The sequence below is a fragment of the Lissotriton vulgaris genome, chromosome 5 (assembly GCF_964263255.1).
Source record: "Lissotriton vulgaris chromosome 5, aLisVul1.2, whole genome shotgun sequence".
NCBI lineage: Eukaryota > Metazoa > Chordata > Amphibia > Caudata > Salamandridae > Lissotriton > Lissotriton vulgaris.
The window spans coordinates 443373801-443390650 of record NC_141693.1 but is presented as its reverse complement, the minus strand read 5'-3'; positions in this window follow the sequence as shown (position 1 = coordinate 443390650).

Genomic DNA, 16850 nt, shown 5'->3' with positions numbered 1-16850 from the left:
CCCACACGGTAGAACTGGAAACCTGGGCCTCATTTCTGGGGATCTGAAGGGTTAGGGAGTCCAAAGAGGAGGTCTGATCCCGGGATAAACACCATTTATCCTGTGCTTCTTCCACTATACATACCATGGAGTGGAAGACTTTTCCTGCTCTGCTAGCATATGGGGTCTACATACTTGCCTTAACGCCCTATTTCCCAGATGCCCTGTTTGTCTGTCTGAGTGTCTTGTACAGTTTCTCTCATAGGCCAGTCAGTGAATATCTTCCAGTGAGTTAAAAATGTCAAAATGATTACTAGTTTGGACTGCATATTTTGACTGATTGCCATGAGGGAACAACTTCTTCTTGGGAATATGCCATGGATATGTATGTAGAGGATAAAAGAACCCCAAGGGTAGTATAGCTTTCTCATCTGATCTGACAGGCCCTTTACACACCCTATCTAATATTAGCTGGACCAAGTCTGGTGACCTAAATGATAAAACAACCCCCTACAAGTTGCTTTCTAAACTGACCGACCCAGCCTATTCTACGCGCAGTCTTAAAATCCGAGTATAAGGGGTTGATGTTAATCCCAGTCCTTGTACTGAGGAAGTAGAGGGATTTATACCTCAGAGATGACCAGTGTTCATTGTAACTAGATGACACAGTAGGGATATTTGCCAGCACCACAGTATACAGTAATACTTCTGGGGGTATATGTAAATTTACGTTTGACTTCTGGGAGACCACATGCACGGGAGACTGTCTCCGTGTGGAGGTTGAAGACTGGCCTGCCACAGGTTGAATATAATTTTCACTGCCTACTGTATTCCTAGTTGGACCCTCTGTGAAGGCGGCATTTCCCCGTCTAGCACCACCCATTGCCGAAGGTGGCTCTACGCTTCCTTGCTCCACAATTCTTGATCCAGATACGGAAAGATTGGGCCTAAGGGTGGGGCCAAGATTAAAATTAGACTGACCCATACCATAACTCCCTGGTTGGTTACTTGTTACTTGTTGATTCCTCCCAGAATTATCCAGTACCATTTCAGAGGGAGCCGGTATATTGTTTTCGAGGCTATCTAGCCTGACTTCAATTTGGGTGAGTTTTTGCACTACGGGATCTAATAAGGCAGAAAACATTGATTCTAATTTACATAAAAGGTCATCCTTTATCTTGATATGTGATAACTCCACCTCAGTCCCCTCTTTCAAAAACGGTATATTTCCTTGGGTCTGCTCGCTGTTAAGTGGACCTTTTTTTATGACCTGTATGTTTCTGTATGGACTGGGTTTGTTTGACTACCTTGCCCTTTTCTTTTTTTAGATGCCAGTGCAAGAGTATAGCCATACGCTGTCTTAGCCTTCCGACCCCTAGTTGAGACAGGAGACCTGTGCGGTGTCTCACTGAGCACCGGTGCCATCAGAGCTACTGACCCTGGATCCAGTGCACCCAATCTATTTGAGGGAGAGGGGTTTTTCTCACCATTGGATGATTGCAAAATAATAGGGAGGGCGTTTCGTGTTAATGGACATTGTGGGTCCAGAGATAATCTCCTTTCTGTGAGTTCAATCTCGTGAATTAAGACTGATTCAGCCCTCAAAAGGAAAGCATTCTGAGTCCCCGCAACCCCCTGTCCTGTTGTCACCTTAGATTTGCTCATACTAGTATATCCCGTAATACAGGGGCCTCAAGTGGGTCAATAAAATATTTATTACAGTACCTTGTTAATAGGACCCAACAGTAAGTCTCCAGTCACAACGATCAATAATATAGTCCTTCCCGGGTAGGATGTGCGCCCCGAGGCTCCTGGGAAATGGAGTCTGCTCCACTTGTTGCGGTGATTGCAGTAGCAGCAGGGCAGCAAAGAACAACCAGCACCCAATGGTGAGCCTCACTGAAGCTTTACTGAGGCTGAAGAGCAAACACGAGGTGATGTAGAGACATGACTTCTTATGACACAGAATAACAGGAGTTGTATTTATAAATCACTCCTAAACCAAGCAGCCAACTGGTAATGTTTCTTCCAAAACTTAAAACAATTGTTTTTTTGCAAACGTGAAATGCTCCAACTGTTATTGTCATTCAAATCAAGGAAATGACTGACCAAGGATCACTCAGCGTAGGTATGAGGCAAAACAAGAAGAAATGTCATATCAAATCAAACCAAACATCAACACAGGCAGCCAGGATACTTCGCTGCACCGTTGTAGGCAACTACTGCCTCGAGACCAGCCTTGGCAAAGAAAGCCTTTCCGCTCCAGTAGCAGTGAAGCAAGGCTTTTTTCAGTGTCTCCCAGGAAACGGACCAGGTGTTGAGGGGATGTATCCGGGTAATCAGAACGGGTGAGGAGAGACCGCTAGTCCTTGCGGCTCTATCTAGATAAGTCGGGGAATACTCTCCCAGTAACTGGCAGGGCACAGAAAGGCATCCAAAGGGCAACGCCACACTGTAGATGACTGTAAACTCACCGTAGACTCACTGACTGCACCCACAAGTTGGTGGAGGGGGGCAAAAGGGGAGTTCTCGCTGTCTCTCTTCTCCACTTCCACCTCCCTGTTTGCTCCCTCTGCTCACACCTGACAGCTACAAAGAACACTGTGGGAGGACACTGCAGGGAGGAGACGAAATTCAGTCGAAACTCGCTCTTGGCTGCCCGGCCGCCCAGGGCTCGAGGATAATTATTACTTCTTGGGCCCCCATTGTGTTGAAGCACGGAACAACTAGAAACAACGAACTGCGAGCTGGGAAGCAGCAGTTTAGCGTCTTCCTCATTCACCGAAAATCAGAGTGAAAACCTGGACCGGAACCCCAGGCATACATGGAACAGGGGTCCAGGAAGCCAGCAAAAGTGTGAACTCAATCCCCATAGGTATGAAAAAGCCCAGTGGGAAGTACCAGATAGTGCAGGATCTCCGCGAAATTAATAAAATTGTAGTACCCTGTTGTCCAGTTGTGCCAAATCCAGCAGTGATTCCCTGTGATGCTGAATGGTACACAGTGATTGATTTGTGCCAAGCATTCTTTTCGATTCCTTGGCATCCGGAAAGCCAGTATTTATTTCCATTCCGGTTCAAAGACCGTGTCTGGGCATGGTGCAGAGTTCCTCAAGGGTACACTGAGAGCCCCTCAATCTTTAATTAGATTGTGAACAAAATGTCTGGAGACTTTAGTCATGCCAGGAAATTTGGTTTTGGTTCAATACATTGAATATCCTACTGGTGGCATCAAAGAGAGAGGCCTGTGTGACAGACACAGTTGCCCTATTGAACCATTTGGCAGAAGGAGGACACAAAGTGTCCCCAGCAAAATAGAAATTTTGTAAACACGAAGAAAAGTACCTTGGACACAAAATAGAAAAGGAAGTTAGGAAAGTAACCCCAGAAAGAATTAGTGTGATCAAACAAATGAGTCCACCAAAAACTCAAAAGGAAGTACAAATGTTTTTGGGAATGGTTGGATATTGTCATCAGTGGATATGTGGTTTCTCACTTATTGCAAAACCTCTACAGAGGTTGACACAAAAATATGTGAAAGATATGAATATTCTGGATGATGAAAGTATGGATGCATTTACAAAACTGAGAAGCAGTCTTTGTTTAGCACCTGTATTGGGAATGTCAGACTATACAAAAATAATCTGACTTGTACTGTTGTGAGAGAGATGGATGTGCACTTTCAGTCCTAACCCAGAAACATGGAATGGCACGATGTCCAGTAGCATACTTTTCTATTACTCTGGATTCAATGGCTGCAGAGTTGCCATGATGTTTGAAGACAGTAGCTGCTATTTGCATGAGTCTGGAACAGAGTGAACCAGTTGTGATGGGTTACCCAGTCAAGGTGTATGTGTCACATTCTGTTGAGATTCTTTTGACTCGCACCAGGACACAATATCTAACTTCTAGTCCGCTGACTAGGTATGAAAGAGTGATCCTGGGTGCAAAAATTGTAATGTGGTAGGGTGCACTACTGTGAATCCAGCAACTCTATTGCTCTCGGTGTGGGGAAATGAAAGAGGAAGCGGATCATGATTGTCTGGATGTGACAGAATTATGCACCAAACTTAGGCCAGACATTGAAGAAAGTCTGTGGGAAGAATCAGATTGTGAGATGTTTGTTGATGGATCATGTTTGAGAAATGCAAGAGGTGAATTATGCACTGCCTATGCTGTTTGCACCATAGAATGAGTTCTTGAAGCATCCTGTCTAAAAGCAGTAAACTCTGCCTAAATAGCTGAGCTGATCGCTCTGATTAGAGCGGGCAAAATTGCCAAAAGCCTGAAAGTAACAATATTCACAGATAGCCAATACGGATTTGGAATTGTACATGATTTCGGCCAGCTATGGGTGCAAAGGTGATATCTAACTTCCTCAGTTTCCCCTATTGGAAATGGTAAAACTTTAAAAGAACTATTGGGTGCTTTGCAATTGCCCAAAAGAATTGCAGTGGTCAAATGTGCTGCACATAAATCAGGAGATGATTATGTGACGAAGGGCAACAGATATGCCGACCAATAGCACCTTATTGTGCACGAAATACAACAGCTTTAAACGGATAAATTGAAAGAGGAAATAACGAATGCCACCTTATGTTCACAACAACATTTGAAACTTGGGATGAAGTTAGGCAGATGCAAGAAGAGGCAAGTGATGAGGAAAAAGAAACCTGGAAAATTACAGGCTATAGAAGGAGAGCAGATGAAAAATTATGGGTTTATCAGGATGAAAGACAAGTTTTACTAGACTCTTTACTTTTCCATATGGCCAGGGTTTACCATGGAAATGCACGTATTGGAAGAGATGCAATGATCAGACTCTTCAAGCAGACATGGTATAATCTAAAGTTCAGGGTCATTGCTGAGAGCCTTTGTCAGAGGTGCTTAATATGCCAGCAGCAAGATCCAGGCAGAAAGACAGTTGTTAGTTGATATATGATAATGATAAATCAATTAGTGATTTCTTGTTAAATGCCTTTACTAAATTACGTTATGAATATATAGAAACCATGAATGTGAGTGATTGTTACGTGTGCATGCAATCACCTCCATCTGTCTCAGAAGGGGTGACCTATCACCACCTTCCCTTAACCTATGCCGTATCTTGCAGTATACTAACAAGCCTATTTCATGCCACGGGAAAGCTTGAGTACCACTTTTCCAATATAGATTTAGTAGTTGCGTGTTGAGGAGAACATTTTTACTGAAATTGTAGAAGATAGAAGGGAGAATTTCCAAAAGAAAGCTGCTGAATAGAAGTTGCGGATACCACCATGGGATTTTAGAGAAGGAAATTATAAGAAAGGTGAGAAATAAGCTGCAATGTCCCTGGACTGGTCACAGAAGGGAAACATTTGTTTGCTTAGAACGAAAACCTAACTATAATATGTATTTCATTGGTTCTAGTGAATGTGAGCATACTTTCCAAATTACTAGAGGTTGGGGATTGAAGGGTGGAACTGATCCTGTCTTTCCAGGAGTCTCTATGTGTGTGGTAAGAAAGCCTACTATAGGTTGCCTGCACATTGGTATGGAAGTTGTTATTTTGCTATTGTCTTTCCGAAAATATACCACATGGATCGAAGTAGTCATCATCATCAAAGTCTTTATTTCGGTTTTAGAGTACCATAAAAGAGACAAACACATAAATCAAAATTAATAACATTCCGGATAGAGGATAATACAAGATACTCCATATGATCGAAGTAGTCATAAACTGAACATTGTAAAACAAGGATTAGCAGGTAACAAAAGAGCAAGTTTCTCAGAAATAGTAGGTGATATTTTTGGTGCACTGATACCCTCAGTTGGAGTCGCTCTGAATTCACACAAAATTTGAAATTGTCTACAGTGGTTGATCATTTATCTACAGATACTGCTGGTGGGTTCTTGATGATTGACACAGAAATGGTTGCAATCAGATCAATGGTTTTGCAAAATCGACTTGCCCTTTATATTCTATTGGCAAAAGAGATTGGAGTCTGTGGAATGTTGAAAGTCCAACAATGCCGCACATATATCCCTGATATAGAGAGTAAAGGAATTGAGGGATATATAAAGAATATTACAAAATTACTTGAAGATTCGACCCAACTGGAGGTTGATGGTGTTTTGGAGAGACTTGGTGAGAGTTTCTCCTCTATAGGTAAATGGTTTTCTACCTTTGAAAGTAGTCTATTAGGGTAAATAATAATGCCGATCGTTTCAATAGCAATCGTGGTTTTAGTGATAACAACATATAAATGCTGTAAGTGGAAAGGTGAATGAAAAGAAGTGACAGATATAAAGAATAAATGAAGAGCAAGAAAGAGAAGAAGAGAAGAGGTAGAATTAGAGGAAATGATAGGAGAGTACTATGACTTTTTGAAAGATTTAGATGAGGGTGCCATAAAAAGAGAGAAGAATACAGAATTTTAAATTGAATAAAGATGGCACTTGGTATGGTAGGTATTTTATGATGGCTCCTAAAAGCCATCAGAGGGGGGAATTGATACAGCAGGGTTTTGCAAAAATGAAACCTGTTCAAATTGATACCCTCATAATATGTGTTAACAGTAGGTAGTTATAGAAAAACTACCATACACCCAACATGAACACAAGGGAAACTGCTTTGTGCATGTCAGAGTTAACACGTAAATGAATAATATTGTAATAACTTGTGTTTTGGAAGTAAACGAAGAAGTTTCATGAATAGTCTGCATGTGCATCAGTGTTTTGCATGGTGCTTCCTGCTTTGGAATAAATATTAATGCCGCTTTTTGCACTAAGTTTATGCTAGGTAACATTATTGGAGAATAGTGCAAGGGGGGTGGTAAACAGTAAGGGTTTCTTTATTATATAATTAATAAATGTTAATTTTCATTTACTTTAGTGTGCTGGATGAAACAGCCATTTTCCTAAACTTGGCTAAAGTGGGAGGGGGATGTTTCAAGGAGTGAGTCCGCTATGTCAGAAGCAAGACAGAATGTGCTGTGCACCCCAGATGACATGAGACAGGTGAAGGCCAGAATGATGAACGACTGCCAAATTATGTCCAAGTCGTGAGAACAGAGACCCATCCTGCGGATGATGTCAAAGCATGAATAGAAATTGTTAAAATGTGAATTACATGAAGGGGACATGAGAATGAACTAAGACCCAAGCCCTGGGAACTAAAATAAAACAGTGAAATTGTTGAATTAAAGGGGAAGTCACAGAGGTGTGACAATGCCAGCTCCCAAGCCCACCAATCCCTTTGCGAGTTTGATTATAGTTTGCAACAATTGTGGGATGGACATGTCAATTTTAGGGTATAATTGGGGTGCCTTTAGTGGTGTGGTATGAGCTTAGGCTGGCAGGAGAGGAAGAGGGGAGATGCGTTGCTGTCCGTCAGTTTGCAGAGATGCCTAGCTGTTCCTGACCTGTCCTGTTCCTGTCCTTATATCTTTTGTTCTCTGATCCTAATTCAGGGAAACCCCAACATCTTATAGGCCGAGGGGGGGTGGTTTTCCCACAGACGGATAGGTTTGTATTTAGCCTAAATCGTTCTCAGAATTTTACTTGTGGGTGTATTTTGTCTCTGAAACTTTTGTCTCTCCACATATCCACTCCGTCAAAGATATATTTGATATGTATTATTAGATGAAACTGTTGTCTCTTCATCCTCTTCATACTCTGTTAGGTGTATTATGTTTTGCATATTTTTGCTGAAACGTTTGTCTTTTACTATCTACTTCATTGCATAAAGTCATTGTTTTGTTCCGGATGAGTTTGCATTTATTTAAATTTGCATATTTAAATTTCTCCTACATGAGGTTCAGTGTTTGTATTTTGTGACCAAATGCAGTTGAGCATAATCCATAATTATTTGAGATAAAATCATTATTATCACTATCGAGAGTCTGTGGTCATTTAAATTGACTAAATAGTTGGTAAGTTAGTAGTTATCATTGTCATCAACTATTCAACTAATTGGTCCATCGACCAAGTGGAAGGAAAGTTGATGTAAAGTTAGTTATGATGTTTCATTTTAACCTATGATAATAAAGAATTAAATGTACATATAAATTGACCCCAGCGCATCAGGGATTTTGGGTGAATGTGTATGGGCCATTGTAGTGTGATGTTATTGATTATTGAGCCCTAATCAATTATTGGTATCGGTACTGGATCAGTTAGCTGCCTATTGCATCAAATACTGCAGTCCTTTCGTCCCATTGTCAACCATTATCACCCTCTGGGCATCCTTTTTCAATAGCAAGATGATAGCTGTGTAAATAGAACAGAAATACTCAACAATCAGCTACCTTGCCTATCTTGTTGACTGTATGCTTCCCTTCGACCATGTGCAGTGCTCCACTGCCTTTTGTGTTAAGTTTGCACTTTACTAATACCATATACGTAATATTTAAGTGTGGAGACAGGAAGAATGGCAAGAAGCTGAGCTATAATAGGTCATTGTGACCTATAACTAACAGATTTCCTATTTGAAATGTGGTTTAGGAATCCATCTTGTCACAATACTAATGATAGGTTGTGCACTTGTCCAAAATAAACAACTGGTTGTGCCAAGTAAGGCATATATAAGAAAGCAATAGTTCAGAAGGAAAAGAAAAATCAAGGCATTACATGCATTCAAAAAGATATAGACAGTACTGACTCTAAACACTGTCATTTGATCAATTTAAAGGAATTATTAAAAAGGTACACAAAGCAGAAAAAATGCAATGCTAAAAGGGTGAACACTGACATACGGCAAACAAAGTGCATAGTTTTTATGGGGAACAGCCATTACATCACGGCTGTTACCCCACATGCCATTACAACGCAAGCGTTACCGCGCATGCGTTGTACCAACGTGTAATCTTTACTACGCATTATTTACAACATGTGCTTTTACCACGCATTCCTTTACAACAAATTTCGTTATTTCGCTTATCTTTTGTGTTGGAGCGGGTGATCCGCTGTATCTCACCTTGCTGCCTGCTGCCTGGGACTCCTGCCACAACGTTTCCTTGCTGCCGCTGGCCCTGCCCTGTAGTCCTCCCGCCGCCGCAATTACAACTAAGCGGCCGCTGAGTGGGGGACTACCTTTCCCAGCGGGCTTGGCGGCGGACACGTCAGGCACGTGCCAGGAGGCGCTTTAAATTGTTGTCATCGCCGGAGGAGCGGGCGTTCCGCTTTCGCTTATCTTTTGTGTTGGAGCGGGTGCTCCGCTGTATCTCACCTTGCTGCCTGCTGCCTGGGACTCCTGCCACAACGTTTCCTTGCTGCTGCTGGCTCTGCCCTGTAGTCCTCCCGCCGCCGCAATTACAACTAAGCGGCCGCCGAGTGGGGGACTACCTTTCCCAGCGGGCTTAGCGGCGGACACGTCAGGCACGCGCCAGGAGGCTTAAATTGTCGTCATCGCCGGAGGAGCGGGCGTTCCGCTTTCGCTTATCTTTTGTGTTGGGGTGGGTGCTCCGCTGTATCTCACCTTGCTGCCTGCTGCCTGGGACTCCTGCCACAACGTTTCCTTGCTGCCGCTGGCCCTGCCCTGTAGTCCTCCCGCCGCCGCAATTATAACTAAGCGGCCGCCGAGTGGGGGACTACCTTTCCCAGCGGGCTTAGCGGCGGACACATCAGGCACGCGCCAGGAGGTGCTTTAAATTATCGTCATCACCCGCGTCGCGGGAGCGCCCGGGGCTAAGCCCGGGCAAAGGGCTGGCCCTCTAAGGCCCTCCGAGGACGAGGAGGTCGGGTTGGGTATACCCCCCCTAACATTACTACTTTTACATCAAGTAGGTAAATCTGACTTTGTACCTTGATTGTAAATACATTGACCTGCCACTCAACAATTATCATAGGGCCAGTAGTATTCTGACATTGCACTACTTTGCTCCGAGAGCATTAGAGCTAAGTGAACCTTATTACTCCCAGAGTATCTACGTGTATACTGTGATGTCTACCAGGGGAAGTAGAAGTAAGACAGCTGCGGCCGTCACATCCATGATTGGCCCTATCGATAGTTTCATTACAAGAACAAACGATGCCATTGATCTCAGTATTTCACTCCTTGAGCGTAGAGTCTCACAAGACCTAGAACTCGCTAAGCGTAGGGTCTCACAAGAACTACTAAAAACTAAATGCTCCTCTCTTGGTAACATTTTATTGGTAAAAACTCCAGTAAAACATAAAGACTTACAAATGGGTTGCCCTCGAGAAATACGACCTGACCTTCACACCATCCCTAATGAGATTAATTTATCAGCAACAGATCCACTAATTGACTGTGACTCTGACGCGAGTAATGATCTAGAAAAGACACCAGATTTAAATATAAATCATACTGCGGAAATTCTGGAAGAGAATAGTGTGCCGCTGACAAGACCCAGCCAAGAGGGTGCCATTCAAAAACGGATTCAGCAACCAATGAAACTTATTCCTCCTGTTGAAAAACAACGTAATATAACAAAACCACAAACCAGTAAAGGTACAACCAAACATCCCACTGCTAGTGGAATAACTATACACAAAGGGGTAATAACTGAAGATATCCAGGGGAATACTCAGGTGCGTGTGGATAATCTTGACGTACCCACAAAAAATAATGATCAATTAATAGTAAGAGTTGGCGACCTTTTGGCCATCTTTATGTCACCAATTGAAACCAGACTGGCCCGTATAGAAAAACAAATAGAGGAACTTATTGCTGTCAACAAAAAAGCTCCTAGCGATATTGCAATCACTAACACAGGCTCAAAAACAACTATCACTAAACCTATTACTTCTGTTGCGTGCTTATCTAGGTTCCTGATCGATACTGTGACCTTATGCCCCTATTCGGCTATAAATCCATTTATTCCCTATATTGGCATAACCGTTCAAGTACGATTTTCTGAAAAGTCATCTCTGGCCTCACACGAACAGAGCCACATTCCAGCATGACTCTCTGCTACTTCCTTTGCGACCAATTAGTGCAATGACAGAGCAGCAGTCACTATCTGATATTCCTAGATAACACTCCGAGTTCTTCAACAAGATAAAAACTCAGCAAACCTGGAAATCCCCGCTTGCTATGTTTTGATTAGTAATAGAACTCTAATGAGCAACTGATAACTGTCACTTCCTAGTGACATCTTTAATTGACGTCTTATGTCCAGCAAACTTGCGTCAAACCCGGCACCTGTCAGGTATAAATATTACCAACGTTGCCTTAAGCAATGAGCGAACCTGTTGCTGATGCCAGCTGCCTGCATGACCCCGTGTTGGTAACAACTAACACTCTGTCGCTGCAGCCTGCTATCCTGTGGTGGTGAAGCTGCTGATTACCATTATCGCCGCTACAGCGCGACCTATGGTGCAGTACGCTTGAGGAGCCGTGCAGCCGTCCTCTGCGAAGACATCCAGCCCAGCTGCCCGCGGACGCTGTCACCCCTCCTTCCTCGACGCGCTGAGAGAAGCCGCTGCCTTTCTCGTGCAGAGAAATCCAGTCCCGGCGCTTCCAGTTTACCCTCGCAGGTGACTGGGATATCGAGAGAGACCCCTGAAGGAGATACCAATCCTCCATCATTCTATTCAGAGGTATGGTGTTGACTAAACCCTTAGACGAGAATTCTTGAAACAAACCTTGGCAAAACCAACTTAACTTAAGCTACTTACTTACTCCCCCTTCGCACGTGTTAGGCTTAGGTCAGGCACACTGGGGTAGGCTTAGTTAGAAGCACCAGTTGAGTATGTTAGCCTAATGTATATATGACTGTATATATGTTTTATTACTTTTAAACCATTGTATGGCTAAGAAACCATATCAATGCTTTTACAGTTCTATTTCGCAATACTTATCTTACTGTACGTACTTTTCATAATAACAGTTATTGCAATTGTGGCAATACATTTCTCTTGTATGAGAAGAAAGACTGTTCAATAAATGTTAACCCTTTATTGATAAACGCCCGTCTCTCTATTCTCTACATACTGTGAAAGTAAACTGCACTAGACTGAGTGAAATCTGTGTCTATTGTTTCACACGACCCTAGAGATCGACTCTTGATCTGAGGAGCAAAGTTGTCATGTTGCACGGTTGTTGGAAAGCTGAATCCCTTCTTGTCTGTGCCAAGGAAGCTGATCACTTCCTATGCAGAGAAGAAAGTTTCAAGTGACCTCTGAGCTAGTTGGTAACACAACCCAATTAAGTTTAGCATAGTCAGTGGAGGCCTGGAATATCCGCAGTTCCACGTCGATACTACTGTTTATGTTATTCCAATGCGCAGGGCCTAGTGGGAAACTAGGAACTACACTACATGGTGCCCAACGTTTGGTAAGGCGATAAACTAACGTAAGACTTGTAGAGTAACTCAGTCGTGCATATTTCACACCCCTTTCTCCCGTAAATACTCCAATAGACGTCTGGAGTGGGTGAAAGGTTAACATCCGCCCGACCTTAGTAGGAAGAGATTCCTATGTAAAGCTCTGGTTTATTCAACGTTGAAGGATACAGTGTTCCAAAATATTGTGCATCTAATCTTTGTCTCCTTGGAGACCTACTCTGCAAACCTCGCATTTTTACAATGCCAGAAAACGGAACCTCTGGGGCCGCAGCAGATGCGACTCAGCAAGGTCCCGAATACACAGACCCGGGTGCTATTATCATCCCGGTCCAGTTAAGAAGATCTATAACTTTAAAACTTATAGAAAACGGACTGACACCACAAGGTGGTACAGTAATTTTCGTGATAGAGGCTCACGAGTATCGGCAGACAGAGGTATTCTATTCATGGATAAACTTTCCAGCGGTAAACGCTATAACACAAGAGTTTCACTATTACAAAATAGAGGAACCTCCGGATGAGTACGCCCCTTTCGAGGAGGTTGAAATTCCACTTAAATTTCAAGAGCACCTGCTCTGGTTTAATGGCGCCCTAAAACACAATGATCACATTACCAGGCTCGGTCCACTAGGTAGACCAGGAGCCACGTGGCCGGTTCTAGCCAGCTACACACCACATCCTGACATTATAAGAATGTCTAGAGAAGAGCTGTTAGCACAGCTAAACACATTAATAAAAATACATAGGCAATTAGTCCAATATGTAATACGGACTGCAACAGTCCAGCCAGCTGTTAATACACCACAGCTGACCCCTCATCAGGGGAACACAAATAAAATTACACCACAGAACATACAGTCATGTCTTGGTAAAACACCCGTAAAACGGGAACAAATTCCTTTCTGGTTAGCCCAGAAAATCACTCAAATAGAGGCAGTATTTCCTGATACTACCCCTATTGAGAAACACAGAATCTTGACCATCTGCCTTCCTATGGGAATCGCACCACACGTGGAGGACTGTGACACTTGGGGTACAGTCTTTGCTTCCATTTACACAAAAACACACGGTGTTCCGTCTATGGCGGTAATACCAGAAGTGCTAAAACAGATTCAAAATTAATTCGGTCCAGAACCCGCTTTAAATCTAGGTATGAAATTACTGAAAGATTTCAAGCAGGTCACGGCTATATTATTAGCCAACATAAAGGGAGAAGCAGCATCTGTGGCGATTCGCCAGAAGTTGAGGGAAACAGATATAAAAGATCCTGTTGAGCTTGCAAAAATCATAGAAAAATGCTATGAAGAATTAGGTAGAGACAGCTTGGGTGGGAAACCAGTTAAGCCCCAACTGCTCGAAAATCCTGAAAAATTATTTATTAAAAATAATTTAAATACTCCTAAAAAGAGCTGGGATGGAAATAAACAATCCACTCCCAAGGAAAAAGTTTTCCAGTCCAGAGGAAGGTCTCCTCGACGGAGGGAGAGAACTCCGACTCGAGAACGCCAGTCTCCCCAACGGGAGCCCTCTGAGAAAAGATATAACCTTAGAAATAGGGATAATATAAAAAAACCTGACAGATATCAAAGTATTGATACACGTCCCTCTCGATCTTTTCCACAGAATTCGGAAAGAAGAGGACGGTCAGACCCAGGAGAGCACACCAAGTCCAAAGACAAGGAACCTGCTCAAAATAAGAAATCTCAATTTCAGAAAAAGAAGGTAGCCAGTATTAGAGTAATCAACCATGCCGAGAATACTGAGGACACAGTTGAAAAATGGGGAGTGGGCATTGACAATGTTGGACAGTGCAGCAGAAATCAGTATAGCGCGCAAGATCTTGATGAGTCATCTGGAGACAGTGGACACGAATGAATACATTCAGGTTGAAACTGCCGACGCCAGACTTAGCGAGCCCCATAAAATATACGAAATAACATTGCGTATGGAGGGTGATAAGACTAGGAAAATTAGGGGTCTATTTTGGGATAAGCTCTCAAAAGGCTATGATATTCTGTTAGCTGAAAAAGATTGGCCCCCAGAGTTTGTCAGGGAGTGCCCTCGTGGCGAAGAAGTGATTATGCCTGCCTTCTCGAATCACATACCGATTCATAAAAAATACACATATGCAAGGAAATGGGCAGTGGCCCAGGCACCTGCATTGTATAAAAATCATGTAGGATGGGATGAGGATTCTCCGCCTCACAAAATCCAACTAAAAAGTGAACCAACTGCCCAACGGCAGTATCCCATAAAGCAAGAAGCTAAAAAACAAGTCAGGGAGATCTTAGATCAACTTGAGTACCAGGGGGTGATTGAAACATGCACCTCTCAAATGAACAATCCTTTGTTTCCTGTCTCCAAGCCAGACAATTCATATCGTCTAGTTTTGGACTACAGACATCTTAATACATGTTGCAAAACTTTTGCAGTACAAAACTCGCATAGTGCAGCCCTAATGAATAATATAGTTAGGAAAAAATATAAAACGACATTAGACATTTCTAATGGTTTCTTTTGTCAAAACATTGCACCAGAAAGCAGATACTTGACCGCTTTCTCCGCATTTGGGTCACAGAAAAAATTCTGTCGTCTCCCACAAGGGTTCAAGAACAGCCCAGGACTATTCTCAGCTAGGGTAACAGAGTTACTACAAATCTATGATGATGAAGCATTGTCTTACGTAGATGATATTTATCTCACAGACGACGACTTGGATACTCACTTGAAAAGAGTGAACACCATTATACTTGGGTTCGCAGGAGAGGGTTACAAATTCAACTTTAAAAAGTCCCGAATTGCCCATCTGACAGTACTATTTTTAGGGTACGAATTATCAAGTGAAGGGAAAAGCCTAGCGGACAACTTCTTAGAGAAGTGCGCTGTACTCCAAGCTCCAAAAACGCTGAAGAATTTACAATCAATACTAGGTTTTCTGAATTTCGGAAGAACTTACATTCTAAATTACGCAGAGAGGGTTAAACCTCTCTACGAACTAATAAAACCTGATTTAAAACAAATCAATTGGACTCAAAAACACACAGAAATTTTGAGATCACTGCAAACAGACATGTTAGCAAAAACAAAATTAGATACACGTGACAACACACGTGATCTTGTAATCCGAGTCATCCCAGGAAGATGCGGATTCACGTACCTAACCTCTAATGAGGGAGAAAAGGTACCAATAGCTTACAAATCACATTTGTACACCAAGGCTGAAATAAAATTCAGTTCAACGGAGAAAATTCTAACTGCGGTTCAGACTGCTGTAGCGAAAGAAAGGCCCCTAGCACAAGGTAAACGAATAATAATCGTAACACCCATACCGGCTTTAGAAGCGGTAACTAAAGCAAGCATTCCTAATGCTAAAGCTTTGCATCCGAGATGGATTCAGTGGGTTAATTCTCTTGCTGCAACAGACGTAGTTTACGAATTTGATCCTAACTTAAAAACACAGGAATTTTTACAATATGAATACGAATGTCCTCTGCCAATTGAAATCCTGCCTCTCGAAGAATACGGAAGTATTATATATACTGACGGATCAGCACAACCCGCAGTTGGGGGTAAGCAAGCTTACAGTGCTGCGTGCGCGATTGTTAAAGGTCGCTGGCACAAAGGAAAATTTAGACCATTGGTCACTAAAACACAATCTCTAGGAGATTGCTCGGCTCAACGAGCTGAATTAGTAGCATTTAAGATGGCGCTAGAAAATACCGATCGCGAATTCCCCACACTAATAGTGTGCGATTCTTTTTATTGCGTACAATCTTATAATGAATACTTGCAGAATTGGGTGGAAAATGGTTTCAAAGATGCAAAAGGTGGCACAATAAAGCATAAAATGCTTTGGGAACAGGTAGTTCTTTTACAAAAAGAACTACAAAAGACTCACGTGATACATACACTGAGTCATCAACGTGATGGCGTTCACGTTGCAGGGAATTCATTGGCTGATGAAGCCGCGAAGGCAGCTGTGCAAACGGCTTCCGTAGCTGCGATAACTCGGTCACAAACAAAAATAGACAGCGATGTTCTACAAGCTGTCAGTGCGTCAGTAAAAAATGATAAGAAAACACTCCCAAAAGGCTTTCCTGAAAAGTACTTGTACTTAACGGATACAAATAATGTTCCTTTTGCTCGAATCCCTGGAGTGGGGGATAGAGTAATTCCAAACAGGGAACACAGACTAGGACTAATCAAAGCGGCACACGAAGGGCTTGCTTCTGCACACGCTGGCGTTTCCGCAACAATATCACTATTAAAACAGAGATATTGGTGGCCTCGCTTGAGAATACAAACTAAAAAGTATGTATTAGAATGCGACATATGCCAAAGGATAAAAGTATCAACAGTAAAACGACCAGCGCAGACACCCCTTCTCATCTCGGATAAACCATTTGCATGCGTTTACCTGGACCACTGTGGTCCCCTACAAAGGGACGGCAACCATAGATGTATCATGGTAGCAGTGGATTCCTGTACGAGGTTCATATGGATGTGGCCCCAGCGCTCGGCTGATGCTAGAACGGTTATAAAAGATTTGCGAGTCTTTATCGGCACATACGCAATTACCACG